Source organism: Lathyrus oleraceus, chromosome 3 (genome assembly GCF_024323335.1).
Source record: "Lathyrus oleraceus cultivar Zhongwan6 chromosome 3, CAAS_Psat_ZW6_1.0, whole genome shotgun sequence".
Classification (NCBI taxonomy): domain Eukaryota; kingdom Viridiplantae; phylum Streptophyta; class Magnoliopsida; order Fabales; family Fabaceae; genus Lathyrus; species Lathyrus oleraceus.
Window position 1 is genome coordinate 494,872,658 of NC_066581.1, and position 23,404 is coordinate 494,896,061.

A 23,404-nucleotide genomic window follows, 5' to 3' on the forward strand; every position below is an offset into this window, starting at 1 on the left:
TACCCTAGATTTGACCAGTTGACTTTCTCTGGTCAAGCTCCTTCAACCAACTTGCAAACTTGAAGTTATTTTGATCTTTGGGACTCATGGAGGATCATATATGCATAAGATGATGTATCGTGAAGTATCCCTTGAAATATTTGACCAATTGATGAAGAAACTTGTTAAGGAAGTCACAGAAGATACCTAGATGAATTAGGGCTTCCAAGGCAAACAAGCTTCAAACTCTTGATGAATTCTTGATCAAATGACAAATAAAGAACATGGGGATCTATATATGATGCTTAGAACCATTGTGAACCTTTCCTTGATTGATCCCTTTGCATTGAGGGTCTCAAACTCTAGACGTGAGCTTGATGAGGCACATGTGGACACACACATTACCTACAAAAGAAACAAAACTACACTAGACATATTTTTGGTATTTTGGTTAGTAAATAAAGGAAAATAAAGTATGATACAATCAAATATGCTTGGTGATCTCTCCCAATGCAAACCCAATGAATGAGGAGTGAGGAGGATACCAAGGTGTGATCCCAAAGCTAATGCAAATGATGAGATAACATGAGTGATCTTAGGGTCAAAATTTGAGTCTTACAGCTGCCCCTATTTAAGGACATTCTAGCTGAGGATGTGAAGGTTGTCATTTGAAATGATAGAGTTATGCATTTTTGAAGTTTGGAAAAATCACTTGTTCAATGGTATAGGTCAAAAGTGACCTATAATGTAGCCTCATATCACATGCTCATAAAAGTTGAATTAGCTCTCACTCCAAACATCAAAGTTGAAGTAGACATCTTGAATTTGATTATGCAACTTGGAAATCTTTCATCTCATAAAAGTTGAGCAAGTTATGGCCTTGGGAAGTTGACTTTCAAATTAGGGTTTAGACAAAATGACCTATAATGTTTCAACATAGAAAGTAATTTTCCAAAAAAAACTAGCTCTAGGTCTCAACATGAAAGTTGTTTGAAATGTCATTTATAGTAAGTTTGCTCTTGGAATCATTTTCATATGATAAAAATTATAGGAGATAGGGTCTAGGGAGACCCAGTTTTGATCAGATGAATTCATCTGGCCAACCACCATCAACCAACTTGCTAACCTTCAATTCTCTTGACTGTATAGGATTATGGTATATCATATATGCATAAGATGATGAATTTTGAAGTGTCCCTTTAGAAATTTGATCAATTGGTGAGATAGCTTGTTGGAGAAGTTACTCAAGATACCCAGTCAAACTAGGGTTTCCAAGGCAAATCACCCTCAAACTCTTGAAGAAAACTTGATCAATATAACATGTAGAAACCAATGGAAATCATATATGATGTTCATAACCATTCTTGGATCAATTCATGGTTGTGCTCTTTGTCATGAGGGTCTCAAACCCTAGATATGAACTTGATAGATCAGTGGAGATCATGCCCTACCTACAAAAGAGTTAGGCAAATGCAAAGACATATCTTTGGTATTTTGGTTTGTAAAATGATAAAATACAAGTATGATACAATCACAAAGTGCTTGGTGATCTCTCCCCAAACAAACCCAATGAATGAGGGGTAAGAAGGATGCCAAGGTATGATCCCAATGCTAATGCTTATGATGAATTTGCATGAGGGATCTTAGGGTCAAAATTGGGGTCTTACAGCTGCCCCTATTTAAGGACATTCTAACTGAGTAGGCGAAGGTTAAAATCTTCATGTCGACTCAGTAGAATGGGCTTAAATAACAACATATAAAAACAAATTTTGGTCCCTAAGAGACCTCATGATGCATATGATATGAATGCAAAAGTAAATTCTTTATGGGGAAATATTGCCACAAAGGAAAAGAAATAGGAGAGACCGAAAGTCCGCAGGAGTATAATGCTTTCCGTAAGGAAAACTCACTAGGGAGACAGAGACTTGGGGGGGGGGGGGAGGGGCGAAAGAGGTTATGCGCAGGCCAGGCTACGACTTAAAACTAATGGGGGACTAGAGGAATTCCATACGAAATGGAAACACTCAACTGGGGAAACGACAATATCTGCATGGGATACGAGTAAGTCAGGATAAAACAGAAATACTTGAATCATGCAGGGAAAAGCGATTTCACCAAGGAAATGCGCACTCAACTCAACTGGGGAGAAATGAACTTCAACACAGGAGGAGCAGAAATCTATCATCTACTACGTGTTACTGGGTAATGAGATAACAAATATTTGACAGAGAGGACATCCGTCATCGGTTAAGATGAACATATCAAGGATGACTCGCTGGGAAACAATAGAAGGGAATATTCATTACCGGTTACTGGGTAAGAATAGCCTTGCTGGGGAAAACTACAGAAAATAGGATTTACAACTACCAGTTACTGGGCATAAGACCAAGGGTGAGAGTATCCGTCATCGGTTAGGATGAACATATCAAGGATAAACTCGACAGGGAAGAAAATCTGTCATCGTTTAGGATGAACATATCAAGGATAGACTTGCCTGGGATTGTCAAGGAGGATACCCGTCATCGGTTAAGATGAACATATCAAGGGTAAACCAACTAAACAAAAAGTAGGAATTACATCTATCGAATGCTAGATAGAATAGCGTCAAAGAGAAAATCTGTCACCGGTTAAGATGAACATATCAAGGATAGACTCTGTGAGGAGATAAAATAGGAATTACATCTATCAGTTACTGGATAGAATATCAAGAGAGAGAATTCGTCACTGGTTAAAGTGAACATATCAAGGATCAACTCTGCAGGGGAACAAAAGCAGGATTTACAACTACCGGTTACTGGGTAGAAGACCGCAAAGAGATGGAAATCCGTCATCGGTTAGGATGAACATATCAAGGATTAACTCTCTGGGAAACAAGAATAGGGATTACAACTACCTTTTTACTGGGTAGAATACCACAAAGAGAATATCCGTCATCGATTAGGATGAACATATCAAGGATAGACTCAAGCAGGAGAGAGAAAGATATCTGTCACTGGTTAAGGTGAACATATCAAGGATATACTTCCTGGGGAATCAGATCCACCGGGGATTCTACTGTTGGGACACTTTTGTCGGGTATTGGGCAAAAAGTAACAAACTGCAAACTAAGAAGAATATTACCAGTTACTGGGTAATAGACTCTTAGAGAACTCAAAGTATGTATCTAGGTAGGAGCTAGAAAGAAAACAGTCAATCAAGACTCAACCCAATGAGGACATAACTCAAGGGGAGCAGTTCCATCCAAATAAACGACTGGGGAGGAAACTGAAGTAATAATCATCCACGAGGAAACAACTCAGTGGGGAAGAGGAGAAAGGTTAAAGTCTTTCTGCCTGAGGGGCTGACACTCTACAAGTGAGGGAGGATATACACCAAAGTTTGTATGGGGATCAAGTACCGCCATACAAGGAATGAGAATCTCAAACCAACAATTTAATTAGATATGTGAATATGCTAATATGAAATTATATGAATGTATATGTATATGATGATTATGCTGACAAGGATGATCACAAAGGATACAAAGGTGTCGCAAAGAAATTGAATCATCGGTACAATCCTCGGTCAATCCACAAAATATGGAGATAACTGCTGGAGAATCCGAAAAGGCTCAACCCTAACTGGGGAAGAAGGAGATCTGCTGAGGAAAGAGAAAATATCACCGAGCCTGTGGGGAATTTTAGGTCAACACCATAAAAATGGGAGACAACCCTACAGGGAAAGCAAACTGCTCAGGAACCAGGAGGAAACTCTGACCGGGGAGCAAGTCGGATGGTGATTGGCGAGGAAACCAATGCGATCTACTGGGGAGATCAACCATTTCTGCTGAAGGAAACCAAACTCCACTAGGGAAGGCAGAAACTCTGTCGAGGAGACAAGTCGTAGGGTACCTGAATCAACCAACTCAGCTAAGAAAAAGGAATGAAGCTCTACTGGGGAATCAAAAATTCCGCCGAGGAACTGAATCAACACAATCGTCTAGGGATACCCGAAGGGTTAACTGCTTAGGGAACCTCTGATATTTCGCACTCAGGGACTTGTTATCCATTGGAATGCTGTTGATATTTCTTTCAATTGCTTTGGAAAATTCTTGCTTTATATGTTTTTAAGAAAAAGAGATTTTAATTAAAAAATTTAAATTTTCAAAAAATGATCATAATAAAATTTAAACTATTGGCTGAAAGAAATAAGAGTAGAAACAATTGGATAAAAGCTCAACTTTATTTGATAGAATGGTAGTCTGTAAATGACAAGACTCCATAGATTTTACAAAGTTGAAAATGGTAATTTTCATGGAAAAGGGTTACATTGAATACAAACGATCCTTAATCCTTCTACCAACTTTTGATATCCGATGTGCTCTTGGCCGTTGCCAGGGTGATGAATTGATGTCAACCCTTATGCTCGATCAAGCTTTCAAAACACTGAAGATCAGCAGAATGCAGTTACTTGCCATTATCCCTAATTTTTGCATAAGTTGCCTCAGGGTGGGGTACTCAACTTATCAGGAAATTCTTTTTGTTTTATGTCTCTAATTTTTGCCTGGATCGCCCTTTCGGGTTTTCAATCCACCGAGACGCTCATTTTTGCCTAAGCCGCCCTTTCGGGTTTTCAACTTAACGAGCTGTTCTTTTTTTTTTAGGCGAGATATTTCTTGACTGCATCTGCATTCACAAGACGAGTGAACTCTTCACCATCCATAGTTGTAAGTATCAATGCACCGCCTGAAAAGGCTCTCTTAACAACATATGGGCCTTCAGAATTAGGAGTCCATTTTCCTCTAGAATCTGGTTTGAACGATAAAATCTTCTTGAGCACAAGGTCACCTTCTCTGAACATACGAGGTTTGACCTTTTTATCAAAAGCTTTCTTCATCCTTTGTTGATACAACTGACCATGACACATGGCAGTCAATCTTTTCTCTTCAATCAAATTCAACTGGTCAAACCTGGTTTGACACCATTCAGCTTCAGTCAACTTGGCTTCCATAAGCACACGCAATGAAGGAATCTCAACCTATACGGGGAGCACTGCTTCCATACCATACACAAGAGAGAAAGGGGTTGCCCCTGTTGAAGTGCGGACAGATGTACGATACCCATGCAAAGCAAATGAGAGCATCTCATGCCAATCCTTGTATGTGACAACAATCTTCTGAATGATCTTCTTGATGTTCTTGTTTGCAGCTTCAACAGCCTCATTCATCTTAGGTCTGTAGGGAGAAGAATTATGATGTGCAATCTTAAAGTCTTTGCAAAGAGCTTCTACCATATTGTTATTCAAGTTCGATCCATTATCAGTAATGATCTTGCTTGGCACACCATAACGACATATAATCTGATTCTTAATAAACCTTACAACAACTTGCTTGGTTACATTTGCATACGATGCCGCTTCAACCCATTTTGTGAAGTAGTCAATTGCCACCAAAATGAAACGATGTCCATTTGAAGCTTTGGGTTCAATCATATCAATTCCCCACATGGAGAAAGGCCATGGAGAAGAGATAACATTCAATAGTGTCGGAGGAACATGAATCTTATCAACATAAACTTGACACTTGTGGCATTTCTTCACAAATTTGCAACAGTCAGATTCCATTGTCAGCCAATAGTAACCTGCTCGCAACATCTTCTTCGCCATTGCATGTCCATTGGAATGAGTACCAAAGGAACCTTCATGCACTTCGGTCATCAACAAGTCCGCTTCGTGTCTATCCACGCATCTGAGCAAAACCATGTCGAAGTTTCTCTTATATAGTATATCACCATTCAAGTAGAAATTACCGGCTAATCTTCTCAAAGTCTTCTTATCTTTCAAAGATGCCCCAGACGGGTAATCCTGACTTTGGAGGAAACTTTTGATGTCGTAATACCACGGCTTCTCGTCTTTGATCTCTTCAACCGCAAAGACATGAACTGGCCTATCAAGACGCATCATAGACAAATTGGGAACTTCATTCCAATACTTTACCATAATCGTCGATGCCAATGTGGCAAGAGCGTCTGGCATCCGGTTTTTATCTCGAGGGATATGATGAAACTCAACCTTTGTAAAGAAAGTTTAAATCCTCCTCGCATAATCTCTATATGGTATTAAACCGGGTTGATTTGTCTCCCATTCTCCTTTGATTTGATTTACAACCAAAGACGAATCACTGAAGACATCAAAATACTTAATTCTGAGATTCATGGCCTCTTCAAGCCCCATAATGCAAGCTTCATATTTTGCCATGTTGTTTGTACACTTGAAAGTCAATCTAGATGTAAATGGTAGATGCGTGCCTTGAGGAGTAATAATCACTTCCCCAATGCCATTTCCATATTGATTAACAACTCCATCAAATACCATGCCCCAATGGGAACCAGGTTCTGGCCCTTCTTCAAGCAATGGTTCATCACAATCTTTCATTTTCAAGTACAAAATCTCTTCATCAGGAAAGTCATACTGCACTGACTGATAATCTTCAATTGGTTGGTGAGCCAAATGGTCAGCCAAGATACTACCTTTGATTGCTTTCTGAGATCGGTATTCGATATCATACTCTGATAACAACATCTGCCAACGGGAAGTACTCCCAGTTAAAGCAGGCTTCTCAAAAATATACTTGATTGGATCCATTTTGGATATCAACCAAGTGGTATGATTCAACATATACTGACGCAAATGCTTAGCAGCCCAAGCCAATGTGCAACAAGTTTTCTCAAGCATGGAACCGAGTCTCACAGTCGGTGAACTTCTTACTGAGGTAGTAAATTGCAAATTCTTTCTTTCAAGTCTCATCTTGCTGACCAAGAACACAACCCATACTCTCATCAAGCACAGTCAGATACATGATCAACTGTCTTCCTTCAACAGGTGGAGACAAAATCTGAGGCTCAAGCAAATATTCCTTGATATTATCAAATGCTTTCTGGAAATCTTCGGTCCAATCACAAGACTGATCTTTCCAAAGAATCTTGAATATAGGCGCACATGTGGCAGTCATGTGAGAAATGAATCTAGAAATATAATTCAAGCGGCCGAGAAAACCTCTGACTTGCTTCTCAATTTTGGGCGCAGGCATCTCTTGTGTTGCTTTGACCTTGGCAGGATCAATCTCAATACCCTTCTCGCTGACAATAAAGCCCAACAACTTACCAGAACGAACACCAAAAGTACATTTATTAGGATTCAAGCGGAGTTTATATTTCCTCAAACGCTGGAATAGCTTCAACAAATGCTCAACATGTTCCTCTTCATCAATGGATTTAGCAATCATGTCATTGACATAAACTTCAATCTCCTTATGCATCATATCATGAAAAAGAGTAGTCATTGCTCTTTGGTAAGTTGCACCAGCATTCTTTAGACCAAAAGGCATCACTCTATAACAGAATGTTCCCCAAGGCGTAATGAATATGGTCTTCTCCATATCTTCGGGTGCCATCTTGATCTGGTTATATCCGGAAAATCCATCCATAAACGAAAAGACTTTGAATTTAGCAGTATTGTCTACTAACATATCAATGTGTGGCAGAGGGAAATCATCTTTCGGACTGCCTTTATTCAAATCTCTATAGTTAACACACATGCATACTTTTCCATCTTTCTTCGGCACTGGCACAATATTGCCCCCCCATTATGGATACTCAGTGGTTACAAGGAAACCGACATCAATCTACTTCTGCACTTCCTCTTTGATCTTCACAGCCATATCAGGATGCGTTCTTCTCAACTTTTGCTTGACTGGCGGGCATTCTGGCTTCAACGGTAATCTATGCTCCACAATCTCAGAATCCAAACCAGGCATGTCTTGATAGAACCAAGCAAACACATCTAAATACTCTCGAAGAAGATCAATCAACCCCTTCTTGACATCTAAACACAGGCGAGACCCAATCTTTACCTCCTTCACATCATCCTTGGAACCCAAATTGACTAACTCGACTTGCTCTTCGAACGGCTGAATGGTATTTTCATCTTGCTCAAGAAGACGAGATAATTCATCACTCACTTCTACATCACTTTCCTCCTCGGCCTCAAACACAGGGAATTCAAAATTTGGAGAAGGAGAAGGATCATTGTATTCAACGGGGTTAGGAACCAACCTGCGTAATGATTTGATATTTTGATTTTAGAGAAGTGAATTTGTGATCAAATATTATGAAGATGGACAATTATATTGTTTATTTATGTTTTTTATGATTACCATTTTCAGAATAAAGCAAAAAGTAAAACAAACATCATAGATGTGGATGAATATAATTAATTTTATTGATGATCAATTTGAAAATGCCCAAACAATGTTCACTTCTCCCTTAGGCATAGGAGAAGGATTTAAAAATATATAAAAGCAATTACTTAGATCGATACAAAATAATAGGAATATCAACAGCAGTCCAATTGTTGCAAGCCTTTCCATGCGTCACAAAATTGGTGCAGTCTTCCTCTTCGGCATCCTCTAGCACAACAGCTAAGTATTGTTCATTGCCATGAATGAACCCTCCGCTACGGAAGCTAAGTTGCATATCTTCAGATCTTGCATTTAATGATCCTTTCTGGAACCCCAAGCCGGTTCTGCCTTTGTTGTCGGAGACCTCTACCATGCGCCCCCACTGATCAACATCGCCTTCTACCACAATCTTTTGAGCATCTTTCAACGAGGACATAGGTGCCCCAACTCTCTTCTCAGCAGCAATAGATAAGGCTTGGAACGGAGTTCCAAGCTCATCCTTAGCTTCCACCTAAGAGAAAGATATGAAATGGCTAACCAATAACGCCTTCTCTCCACCAACAATCACTAGCTTGCCATTCTTCACAAATTTGAGCTTTTGGTGCAAAGTTGAGGTGACAGCTCCTGCCTCATGGATCCATGGCCTTCCCAACAAGCAATTGTAGGCTGGATGGATATCCATTACTTGAAAATTAATTTGGAAATCACTCGGACCTATCTTAATTGGAAGTTCTACTTCGCCAATAACCATCTTGCACGAACCATCAAAGGCTTATACAATTACACCGATATACCTCATGGGCGCTCCTTGGTAAGATAACTTTGACAAAGTTGACTTCGGAAGCACATTTAGTGATGAACCGGTGTCAACAAGCACATTTGATAAAGCATCCTCTTTGCAATTCATCGAGATGTGCAAAGCCAAATTATGATTTCTTCCCTCCTCAGGGAGTTCTTCATCACAGGAGCTAAGACTATTGCAAGAAGTGATGTTAGCCACAATATGATCGAATTGATCCACTGTAAAATCATATTCTACAAACGCTTGCTCTAGAACTCTCTGCAGTGCTTCTCTATGCGCTTCAGAATTCATGAGTAGAGACAACACTGAGATCTTTGAGGGGGTTTGGAGCAGCTGCTCTACCACATTAAATTCGCTCCTCTTAATTAACCGAAGTACCTCATCATCATCATTGGGTTTCAAATTGCTGGATTCACTAGACTTATCTTTTGAACAGCCAACTGGGTCTTCAACAGGCACTTCCACTTTCTTACTCAGAACTGCTTCTTCTTTATCCTTTGGGAACACCGACCCAAACACTCGACCACTGCGGGTCACCTTAGCAACATCAGCAATGCTCACCACTGAACTAGTCGTGGGTAACGGGACCTCTTGACCATCCTTCATCATTGTAGCATTATACTAATATGGCACAGCTTTATCAGATGAATACGGGACTGGGCCCGTTAACCGTATTACTAACGACGATGCTGATCTTGGACTGTTGCTGTTACTGGAGTTATACTTAATCACCAACTTCTCAGATTGCTTGAAAACAGGCACTATGACATTAACATCGTCATCTACATGACGAGATTGAACAATTTGGATCATGCCTTCATCCATCAGACATTGGATGTCCCTTTTCACAACTTCACAACCCCTCGGCTTAACACTACAAACAACACAACCATCATGGTCGTGCTCACATTCACTTACCATACAAACATCCTTATGCATCTGCACTAAGGACCTCTTGATAAAACGCACATCAAAAACTTTGAATTCGCCGGGACAACCATCCACCATATTCACAGAAGAGTTCCCATGACTGGGCAACGAGTTTGCTTTCACATTCGACACACGGTCCTCGAAGGACACCATACCACTCTTCATCAATTTTTGAACCTCATACTTGAGCGGATAACAATTTTCAATATCATGTCCGGGGGCTCCTTGGTGAAAAGCACAACGGAGCTCAGGTTTATACCACCAAGGAAGTGGTTCTGGAATCTGTGGCGGGTTTCTCGGTTGAATCAGGTTCTTGAGAACCAAGGATGGATAAAGCTCTGCGTAAGACATAGGAATCAGGTTAAAAGAGACCTTCTTCCTCTCAAAGTTTTGTCGTTGATGATTGTTGTTGGTATTGTTGTTGTTATAGGTGTTCATTCATTGTTGCGATTGTTGTTGTTGATGTTGTTGTTGAACTGGTGTTGTTTGTTGATTAGAAAATACCAGCATTACGGAAGATACTTGATGATGATGATGTTGACGGGATGTTGGATTCCTTCTGATATGAGGCCTCCTCTGCCTCCCACTGCTTATTGCATTCGTCTCACTATCTTTCTTATTACCAAAATTACTACCATACCTCTTGCTTGTTGATGCCTCATCTCTTGACAAATGTCCCTCTCAGACTCCTTCCTCGAGCCTCATCCCCATGTTTACCATTTCGGTAAAGTCACTGGGGGAACTAGCAATCATTCGTTCGTTTATAGTAAAATGAACTCAGAGTTTTCAAGAAGATCTTTGTCATTTCTTTTTCCTCCAAAGGAGGAGTGATCTGGGCAACCAACTCCCTCCATCGCTGCGCATACTCTTTAAATGTCTCTTTATCCTTCTGAGACATAGACCTTAGCTGGTCTCTATCTGGTGCCATATCCATATTATACTTATACTACTTGATAAAAGCCTCCCCCAAGTCATTGAAATTGCGAATGCTGGCACTGTCCAATCCCATGTACCAACGGAGCGCATCGCCGGTCAGACTATCTTGGAAGTAATGAATAAGCAATTGATCATTATCGGTCTAGGTAGACATCTTACGAGTGTACATCACAGGATGACTGAGCGGACAAGAGTTCCCCTTATACTTTTCAAAGTCAGGCACTTTGAACTTCACTAAGATTTTGACGTTGGGTACTAAACACAACTCGACATCACTCTTCCCAAACAGATCTTTACCTCTCAGCGTCTTCAATTCCTTGCGCAACTCAAGAAACTGATCTTTCATTTCGTCCATCTTTTCATAAATATCCGGACCCTCAGATGGCTCGGAGTGATAAATGGTATCCTCTACGCGAGGCAAAGTGTGCACAATAGGAGGTGGCACGGACATGACCGGGCTAGATGCAGGCATGGAAGCAAAAGTAGGCGCAAAGCCTTCGGGCACAAAATTGGACGGCATTCCCCACGGGAATCCGGCAGGCATAGTTGGCGCGAAGTGGGCGGCAGTAGCAGGCACGGTAGAGGTAACCACCTCTGAAATAACAGTCCTCGTAGGAGGAGTTGCAGGCGTCGGAGAAGATTGACTTTGAGCGGCAAGTACTGACTCCATCATGGCAGTCAGGAGGGAGATTTTATCCTTCAGCTCTCTGTTCTCTTTCTCTAGGTGTTCCATGATTTTCAGATGATTGGCTCGGGTATTGTACCGGTGAGTCAGCTTGGCTAAAGCACATAAGAAACTCCAATCAGACATCTGGCGAAAACCTGCTTATGCAAATGATGCATGAAATGAAATGCTTGATTGTTTTTATTTTCAAGGAACATACTATATCATTTGCAAATATATATATATATATATATATATATATATATATATATATATATATTTAAATGGCAATTGCAACAATTTGGATATGACCAAAAAATTCTTTTTATTGTTATAAATTGGAAGGATTACACTGAGTACAATTTCAGAAACCAAATGAAAAATACAAGAGAAAAGGAGACTAGTCATCCTAAGGATCCCTAACAACAATGTCAGAAGATCTGGCTGTAGGCGCGTACTTCCTTCGAATGCGACGGATCTCGGTCTCAAAAGAAGCCTTCATCTGAGTCTTCTCGAGGACAAGTTGGTCAACAATCTTCTTCTAAGCAACGGAAGGCCGAGGCATGCTAGAAGATGAAACCTCTGGCTCTCTCTGTCTCTTTGTCACTCGGTCTTCAAGTAGCTCAATAAGTGCATCTTTGTCCTTAGACTCCAACTGTAACTCTTCATGCTTCTTGCTCAAAGCATGGAAACGCTCCTCCCATATGTCTTTCTCTTGCTTCATCTTGATGAGCACGTCTTCCAACTCCTCCACATCTTGGTTAGGGAGAGTTAATGGCTCAACCACAACCATAGACATATGTTTTTCACAAGGATAAGGCATCTTCAACTCCATAGCTCTCTTCTTCACCCAAAGAGTGTCAGCTTCCAAAGCTACACAATTGCACAGACCAAGCTCGGATCTTCCTTTCTTATGCACACTATGCCAAGCATGCACAATCTTCTGCTTCAAATGTTGGGGATCTTTACCCTCTTGATAGAAAAGACCTTCTAACAAATTGTTATTAGGTTTGTCTCTCAAGGGGAACCCAAGTTGACGACGAGCCAAAGCAGGGTTGTAGTTAATTCCTCCTTGTGTACCAATGAAAGGCACATTAGAGAATTCACCACAACTATCAATAACCTCCAAACTGCTCAAAGATGGATCATACCAAACTATATCATCATTAGTGAGAGACATAAGTCTCTGAGACCACCTTAGACATTGTTTGTTCTCCACAAAACAGGCGTCTGAGGCAAGTGCGAAATAAACCACTTGTACAGAAGAGGAATGCAATAGACAATCGTTCCACCACCCTTAGAATTCCTTAGATGCAAAGAGAAATACATATCACCCAACAAAGTAGGCACAGGATTCCCAATCAAGAAAAGTCTAATGGCGTTAACATCAAATTCATCAATGTTAGGGAACAAAGCTAATCCATAAATGAGCAACACAAAGGTAGCTTCAAAAGCGTCCACACTACCGGCTCGAGCAAAAGTAGTAGCTTCCTTGATGAGGAAATCAGATGGCAACCCAAATAACCCTCCTTTTTTTCACCCAATGAGCCTCTATCTCAGACTTCTTCAAGTGAAGAGCTTCAGCAATAATACTAGATTGGGGAGTCTCCTCTAATCCACTAAAAGGCACTATACTAGAAACAGGTATCCCCAAAAGATGAGAATACTCCTCCAAGGTAGGCACAAGCTGAAAATCTGGGAAAGTGAAACAACGGTAAAGAGGATCATAGAACTCCATTAGCACACTCAAAAGTCCTTCAACCACATCAGTAGACAAGATAGACAGAAGCTTCCCATGACGTTGTTTGAAGTCCAAAGGATCTAATACAAAAGATGCTAGCTTCCTTAACTCTTTCAAGTCGGGACATCTGAAATTGTACTTCTTAGTGTTACTTCGTCCATAATCCATGGTGTGAAAATATTTGCAAATAATACCTCAGTTCCTTGAAATTTTGTGTGATGAATGTTATGATGTGCATGAATGCATGAATGCAACAATCACAAATAAGGGATCAGACACAAGGAAAACAAAGGTCAAGGGATGAATCAAGTCATTGTCAAGATCAATCATCCATTTTGGTGGATTATGGTTTACACCTTATCAACACCCAAGTTCCATTGATATTGACAAGACTTGATTAGATCAACCGAGGATCAAGGGTTTGTTGCGAGTCACGAGCATGGAGTATGGGTAAGAACCATCCTAAAGGAGTGAACTAAGGATAAAAACCTGTAGATCATGTTCTAAAAAGTTCCCAGAGTCTTAATTCCATCTATCGGATATTACAAGTTAAGATGACTGACTCATCGACCCATAATATTCTCAAGAGAAACTCGTCTGAGTGTAGTATCGCGTAACAACTGTTATCAAGTCTACACTTGAACAGTTTCCGCACTACGTCCTAAATAGGCCAAGAGGGGTTAAATGTTCTACGGTCCTCAGCTTCTCAGACCCAAATTAGAGATAGTAATGCCTAACCATAAATACTTGTGTGACATTTCCAAATCCAAAAGAGTCTCTGTAGCGGTGTATTCGTCACTTTATGATTTATTGACTAAATCAAAAGCAAAGCATACAAAGAATCGAGTCGCCACCGCACTTTTATTTATCCAAAGGAATGGCTAAAAAGCGAACAAAAGCCTAAGAAGTTTTACACATAGAAAACTAATGAAAAGATCAGAGAGTCTGAGTAAGGGGTAAATTACGCAATGGGAAGGTGTTAGGCACCCAAAACGTCCTAGGTACTCCTAGGGAGCCCTTTTCACACTTGTTGTATAAAAAAGTTTATTTGTTTATGACATATTGTGCAAACAATGATGGAAGGGATGAGAAAAGAATATACAAGTTAGTTATTTTGGTGTTTGAACGGATGAACCCGTTGCCTACGTACCTTTCCATGGAAGGTAAGGATCAAAACGCCGTAGTTCGGCTAAAAGATTTCCAAAATATGAGTGGGTTCATTTTAAAACAAAAGCCTTAAGGTCTTTCGTTATCCACGGGAGAAAACTCAACCTTATACAAACAACAAGTCCACCATGTGAGAATAGCTTCGACGTACTAGAGGGGTTAACCCTGTTTTCAGTACGGAAGTCTTACAGTTCGATCACTAAGGACAAAAGGTGAGATTAACATCAACCAACTAGGATAAATCAAACCTATGGCTAATGTATGAAGACTTGAATGAGAAGTGGGCTTGGGCCACAAAACAATTGAATGAGTGAGATTAATTGATTTGAGTATTCATGAAAAGTATGGTCAAAGTATGATTAGAATTGATTCAAAGAAATGTTATGAAAATGAGAATTTTGAAAATCATAGGCTTAGGGCCTAAGTTTCTAATTTGAAAAGAGAAGTGAAAATGTTTGCACAATAGTTGTCAAAGTTTTTGAATTAACATGTGAAAAGGGAGTTTTGAAAACACACACAAAAATGGAAGGGTGAGGAAGTAAAACTTCTTAGATGTTTACCTCTTGAAATCATATGGAAGATGATTCAAGTGTGTCCTTTGGAATGAGGCAACAACGTAAATAAGCAAATGAACAAAGCAAGGTGATACCGGATGCCAATCAATGGACTTACACCAATCTCACAAACAAACATGGATACCGGATACCAATCAATGGATTTACACCAATCTCCTAAAACAAAGGTGGATATCAGATGCCAATAAATGGACTTATACCAACCTCCTAAAGCAAAACAAAACATGGATATCAGATGCCAATCTATCTGGGCTTATTCCAATCTCCTAAAACAAAACAATGATACCAGATGCCAATCAATGGACTTATACTAGTCTCACACCATATCATTGGAACAACTGCCAAGTAATGGACTTATGCTTGTCTCCTCCATGGACAAAGCAAAAATGCTATAAAGCAAAGCTTATGAAATGATATACAGATAATGATGATAAATGCACAAAGGCACACTCAAGCAGATATGCACAGATGAGTCAAGTAATCAGACAAACAAGTCAGATAGCACACACTATATACAAGCAATTAGGCTCAAACAAGGTTAGACTTTAAAGTCAACTGGAATGGGGTATGTGTTGCTCTTAACCTTAACATTGAGAGTTAAGGTGAAGCAGATGAAAAGGAGATGAGGGGTGTGCCTCATAGCTCTTATCCCTGGCCTGGGAGAGCTTTGAATAATAGAAGGTGTGGGAGTTCAGAAAGTTGGAACTCTCTCCACAAGTGAATGACTCTATAGATCTTGGGTTAATATCCACAATGCATCAACATGTAATGTGAGCAAAGGGATGACACACTGAATAGTAGGAGATGGACTACACATCTCTTTTATCTACCAATTGCCTTATCAAAGGACTTTTCCTGCTTGGCACAAAGAATAAACAATCACAAGCATTGCCTCTTAAGGAGGACTTCAGACAGGTGCCTGGCCACATAACAGGCCAGGTCTTCCAGACTACATGAAGAAGAGAAATTATACCTAATTGGTTAAGCAACTAAGAAAAAGCAAGTTCAAAATGAACTTAAGCAACTAATGTACCTGAAAACAATCCAACTCAATCAGTATACAACTCAGATAAACAACCAACAGTTAATATCAACAGTCAACCAATAAGCAAAGGCATAAGCCTCAAGTCAATCTCAAATGAGTCAACATCAACCTACAAAACACACATTAGTAATCAAAAGCAAATATCAAATGCTCTCAAAATGAGGCATCATCAATCGTGTAACTTGAATGTGTAACCTGAAACAAAGCTTCAAACATGAGAGGCAAACCACTAGGTCAAAGCCTAGGGTCAAAGATGGAGAAAAAAGTTAAAACAGAAGCTAAAAATTAACATGAATCAACTTCAATCAATTAAGATCACAATCGAAAAGGTCTCATGTCAATAGCATCAACCAAAATAATTTCACAATCAAGACATGTCAAGATAGGCAAGTTGAAACCACATTGAAGCAACAGAATGAACAAATGCACATTAATTCAAAAATAGTTCAATTAATTCCAAGAAAAATCATGGCTAAACAGAACACATCATATGATCAACACACCAAAAATCAAGGCATTTGGACAAGTTTAAGCATGGCAAAGAAATTCCATAAGGCAAGGTAGGCACAAACAAGCTCAAAGGAGACACAATTTGGTACATCAACTTAACACAAGCCTAAAACAGAATTGGGACATGATAAAGAAGTCCAATCAAAGCCAAAACAAACTTCAAAGTGTCTAGAAACAATGTGAAAAATTTCACATTCATAGGATAAACAACCATCATTTCACAAATCATTGAAGTTCATGACTATTCAAAAGTCCACAAATGGTCAACCAGTAAGAAAAATATCAAACAAATCAGAAATCAATCCAAAAATTCCACAAACATTCATGAGTAATCCTAACATACATAAGAAGCATCATGCAAAAAATCACATCATTTGGCATTTATTTGGCATGGCAAAGAAAATCAACAAATTGAACAAGCAAAGGTGTGACACACATTGTCACACCTACATTAACCAGATCATATCTCAACAACCATAAATGCTAAAAATGCAAACTCAACACCAAAAGGTCAAGAAAATAGTCTAGTTTAATCATGTCAATTTTCACATTCATTGGATCAACCATCATTATTTCACAAAGAAAATGGCAAGCAAGGTACAAGATGGCATATGCATACATAAACCCTAGGCTAAAACATTTTTCAACCGTGCACAAATTCTGGAAAATAGCCAAAAAATAGTAGACATCATGAGGAGAATAATGCAAAAAATCTCATGTCATTTGGATGCATATTCATTGAGTTATGATTTTTTTAAGTGAATGAAAAATAAAAAATGAATGATGAAGCATGAATATGAATGGATGAAGCATATGAAATAATTCAACAAGGCATTTTGGAAACATGCTAGAGCCAAGGATCGAACTGATGGAAAATTCAAAAGGCCAAGCGCGCCAAGACCAAACGCTGTCGTTTGGCTCAAAACCCTAGCCACATGCATGCACGCTGGGAAACGAAAATCCGCAGGAAATCACAAAGAACTCGTAGGAAAATTCGCAGCAAGGCTATGAAGGTTATAACAAATTCCGCAGGAAATGTGCAGCAAATGAAGAACACGATGAAGATCTTCATGATCTTCATCATCAAATTTCCAGAAAATCTCAAACTCTCCAGAAACACAAATTAAGCATTGCATCATGTAGATCTAACATCAGGCATCAATAATCAACAACAATTCCATCAAACAACATCATAACATGCATGAATCGAGCGAAATAAAAATCATCAACTAAACTTAAATCAATCGGTTCTCACTCATTTTGCCACGGATTCACATGATTCAAAGCCTAAACTAATCAGCAATCAAAGATCTATCACATTATGTCAACTAAAAACAGAATTATGAAAGTGAATTTGTGACCTCTTGTAGCAACAAAATTTGATTCAGCTGGATTCGAGGCCTGGTGATGCTTGAAAACTCTTCTACAATGCTTATGAAGATGATTAGAAGGAAGATCGAAGCTCAGGTATGCACGATTCCACAGATTCAAGATTTCACCATTGTTGTTCTTACTTTGAGCAGCTCCAAATTTGCACGAATTCACTTGAACCTTGCTTGAATAATGATCAGTGATGATGCTAGATGATGAACTGAGCAAGGATTATGCAATTGGTTTGAAGAAATGAGAGAAAAATTTGAGAGAAATTTGAGAGAAAAATTCTAGATCTGAGTTTTGTGAATTGTGGTTCCAGAATTCTGTTATGCTTAGGGTTATATACTCCCTCTTAATCCAATCCTTAATCATGTTTAACCAAAATGCTAATGAATGCTTAACTTTGGAGGTGTTTTGCACATTTTGGTATTTTCACCTTTGCATGAGCATGGCATGAACAGTGCACGTGGCTGAGCTTGATTTCACTTAAATTTTCATTTTGGAGCTAAATGCATTGGTGTATCATTCAAATAATGTACCAAATTCAAATTATAATTTTTCCCTCCAAAAGTTCAAGTGAAATGCAAGTAATCATGTGATGAGAATTGATGAAATGTAATGCATGATTTGGATAATAGAGTTCAAGAGAGGAAATTAGCAAAAAGAACTACTCCATTTGGCCATTTGGTTGAGAAGTTATGCATGTTTGAATCTCCATGTACATCTTGCCATGTTTTGATCACATCTCTTCAACCACAAATGAGAAATTCATGTTCTTGGACATTTTGGAAATGGGAGAGAAAGATCTACAACTTTCATGTTCAACAAAATTTCATTTGAAGCATTTTTGGTCATGTAATCTTGAGGAGAAAACCTTTCCATTTTTGGCAATTCCAAATTATAGGTCACTTTCTATTTTTGGAAAGTTTTCATCTGACTTTATTTTCTTCAATGTTGATGTTTGAAATGTCAAATGATACTTGTTTGAACATGAATAAGGTATTTCTAATCACTTTGTAGGTGTTTAATTGGCTGCATTATATGGTAAAACACTAATGTCTTGACTGATGTCATAACATGTATGTGTGACTACATTGTAGTTACTGCAGGACTAGCTAACACAGGATTTATTGAATGTCAAACTGGATGTTGTGACACTTATACCTGTTAACAGATACTAAGGAATAGAACAGCAGGAGTTCTGTTAGAACTTAGTATTTAAGTGCAGTCTGGTTATCAAGGAAGAACCAGACCTGGCATAAGGCCTACTGATTGAATGTCAAACTGGATGTTATGACATTCCTCATTGAAAGCAGCTGCTGAAGATTAGACAGAGTGGTGTTCTGTTATACTTCAGCATGTAACTTAGTTTGTTCTTCAAGAGAATAACAAAACTAACTTAAGGCCAAATGTGTAAATGTTAAGTTGGACACTTTGACATTTATTAATGTAAGCTGTTACTGTAGTATGGTCATTTTGATCATGTACAGGTCAGCAAAATTGTACAGTCTGTTTTCTGGAAAAACAGACTTAGCATATGGACCTTGATGTCAAGCTGAATGTCGTGACATTCATGCCTGACAGCATATGCTATATTGTAGGTTGTTCAGTTTTCTGTTTCAGCTTTTTCTCAGGCTATTCTTTAGGAAGTCAACAACTTAGAGAAAAACCAGGAAATCAACAACCAATCTACATTCAATGAACCTAACAAATAACCTATTTGTTAGTAACCTAAATGTTGAATTTATGGGAACTTGTGTGACCTTAAATTCAGGAGAATACAGGTGCAAAAGCCCAGGATGCTGCAATATAAAAAGGAAGGCGTTCCTTCATTCAGTTTCGGGGATTTTGAGGCGTGAAGATTTTGTGTGTCCATCATACTTCACTGCTGTATTTTTGTGAGTCTAGTATTAGACGTATCTTGTAAGCCAAGCAATTATCAAGTAGATGATAGCTTTGGCATAGGGTGTTCATTGAGTTGTAAGTGTTGTGTCACTCAAAGCTTTTAAGCGTGAGTGTTGTGTATCTTGATTTAAGCTGTGAAGCATAATCAAGAGTTGTTTTTGAAGTGTGACTTCAAAGTGTCTTTAATATCACTGAGGTGATTGAGGGGGAGTGAGTAGGAACTCTGATCTTAGGTTAAGATTGAAATTGCATTGGGTAGGGATTAAGTGATAAGTTGTAAACGGGTGAGTTTAGCTTTGAATTGATACTACTAATAGTGGATTTCCTCCCTGGCTTGGTAGCCCCCAAATGTAGGTCATGTTGGACTGAACTGGGTGAACAATTACTTGTGTTATTTACTGCACTTACTGTTAAGTTCTGTATAATCCCTGTCTGTGCAGAATTGGATGTCACAACAACCAGTGTGACATCCAAAGTCTGATAACTAGAATTTCAATTGGTATCAGAGCAGGCACCCTGCCTGTGAATTTCTGGGTGAGATCTAGGGAAGTTACTTTCTAGTACCATGGACAAGGATTTAGGACACTCAAACAGACCACCCATGTTGGATGGATCTAATTATGATGACTGGAAGCCTCGTATGATAGCCTTCTTAAGGTCTCTAGACAGCAAAGTCTGGATAGCTGTCAACAAAGGATGGGAACATCCAATGAGGACAGGTGAAGATGGAGTTAGTGTGCAGATTCCTGAAGAAGAGTGGGACAAGGAGCAAGAGGCGTTAGCTCTTGGAAATTCCAAGGCCTTGAATGCATTGTTCAATGGAATCAGCAAGAACATCTTCAGGCTGGTACACCACTGTGAACTAGCTAAGGAAGTTTGGGATACCCTCAAGGTAACTCATGAAGGTACTTCCAAGGTGAAGATGTCCAAACTTCAGATGCTGACCACCAAGTTTGAAAATCTGAGGATGAAAGAGGATGAGACTATTCATGACTTTCACATGAATATTCTTGAAATTGCAAACACCTCTGGTGGACTAGGTGAGAAAATGGCTGAAGAGAAACTTGTAAGAAAGATTCTCAGGTCCTTGCCTAAGAGATTTGCTATGAAGGTCACAGCCATAGAGGAGGCGCAGGACATATGCAACATGAAGGTGGATGAGCTCATTGGTTCCCTCCAAACCTTTGAAATGGGCTTGGGTGAGTATGCTGAGAAGAAGAACAAAAGCATAGCTTTTGTATCTAATGCTGAAGAGGAGTCAGAAGCAGGATATACTGAAGGTGATGAAAGTATATCAGAAGCCTTAGCCATGCTTGGGAGGCAGTTCAACAAGTTCGTGAAGAAGATTGATCAAAGAGGTAGACCTAATGTCAAGAACATCCCGTCTGACATTAAGAAAAGATCAACTTCTGATGAGAAGTTCAACCATGGCAAGGGGATCTAGTGTCATGGTTGTGAAGGGTATGGACACGTCAGAGCTGAATGCCCTACTTACCTCAAATTGCAAAATAAGGGGCTAGCTATCACATGGTCTGAAGGAGATTCTGAAAGTGAATCTGAAGGAGAATCTGCCAAACATGTCACTGCACTAACCAGTGTTTGTGCCTCTGATGATGACTCAAGTGCAGATGAACTGTCTTTTGATGAACTTGCTGCAGCCTATAAGAAGCCGTGTTCCACCAGTGCAGAGGTGCGTGCACAAGGAGAAAAGCAGAAGAAACTCATCAAGGAACTGGAAGATGAGAGACAAAAGCAACTGTTTGTCATAGAGGGTCTAAATGGTGAAATAGCCCTGCTGACCTCCAAGCTGAACCAGATGACTAAATCCATCAGAATGATGAATAAGGGAACTGACACCTTGGAAGAGATTCTCAAGGTGGGACAGCAATCTAGAACCAAATCTGGCCTAGGATTTGGGAAAAGATCCTCAACCGAACACAAACGCCCAAAGGCTAAAGTTCATAAGTACAAGCAGAAGTCAAAGCCAATGTCTCAACATCGAGGATCTAGGATGAATGATCATCAGAAGAGGAAATACCAGGATTGGAGGTGTCACCACTGTGGTAGGCTTGGACATATAAAAGCCTTCTGCTACTGGATTCATGGTTTCCCTAACAGAGCCTCACATGTCAAACCTAAGCATAAAACACATAAGCGATGTGTTCCCATTAAGAAGCAACAATGGCATGCTAGGATAGCACACACTGCCCTAAGGGCCTCTTCCAGAGAAGACTGGTACTTTGACAGTGGATGCTCAAGACATATGACAGGTATGGAAAATCTACTGGTAGATATTCAACCTCACACAACCAGCTATGTGACCTTTGGTGATGGTGCCAAAGGAAAAATAAGAGGTGTGGGCAAACTGGACTGTTCTGGAGTGCCAAAACTGAACAATGTGCTGTTAGTAAGAGGACTAACTGCAAACCTCATCAGCATAAGTCAGCTGTGTGATCAAGGTTTTCATGTTCAGTTTACTAAGGAGCTGTGCATTGTGACAAATGGTGACAATCAGGAAGTTATGAGAGGAACCAGGTCCAAGGACAACTGTTACCTGTGGGAACCTGAAGTCTCTAACTTTTCCACAACATGCTCCTCAGCCAAGGAAGAACAGGAGGTGAAGCTGTGGCATAGACGTCTTGGACATCTCCACTTACGGGGAATGAAGAAGATTATATCCAAGGAAGCAGTCAGAGGAATCCCAAAGCTTCTGATTGATGAAGGAAGAGTCTGTGGAGAATGCCAGTTGGGCAAGCAAACCAAGATGTCACATCCGAAGCTGGGACATTCCACAACCTCCAGAGTTCTGGAACTATTGCACATGGACCTAATGGGATCTATGCAGGTTGAAAGTCTTGGTGGGAAGAAATATGCTTACGTGGTGGTGGATGACCATTCCAGATACACGTGGATAAGCTTCATCCGAGAGAAGTCAGATACATTTGATGTCTTCAAAGACCTATGCATAAGACTTCAAAGGGAAAAGGACAGTTGTGTGGTTCGGATTAGAAGTGATCATGGTACGGAGTTCAAGAATTCCAAGTTTGATGAGTTCTGCTCGGCTGAAGGAATAAGTCATGAGTTCTCCTCCCCTATAACTCCTCAGCAGAATGGAATAGTTGAAAGAAAAAATAGAACTATTCAAGAATCTGCCAGAGCAATGATTCATGCAAAGAAGCTCCCTATGCACTTTTGGGCTGAAGCAATGAATACCGCGTGCTATGTTCACAACAGAGTCACCTTGAGAAAAGGAACCTCCTCCACTCTGTATGAAATATGGAAGGGCAGAAAACCCACTGTGAAGTACTTTCATATTTTTGGAAGTAAAAGCTACATTCTCACAGATCGTGAACAGAGAAGGAAGCTAGATCCCAAAAGTGATGAAGGCGTATTTCTGGGATACTCCACTAACAGCAAAGCCTACAGAGTGTTCAACTACAGGACCAATGTCCTGATGGAATCCATAAATGTCATTGTGGATGATAAAGAGGAAGGAACCGATGTCATGGAGGATGTTGAAACATTCCTTGACAGTCCAACTGACAGTCCAGTCAAGTCTGA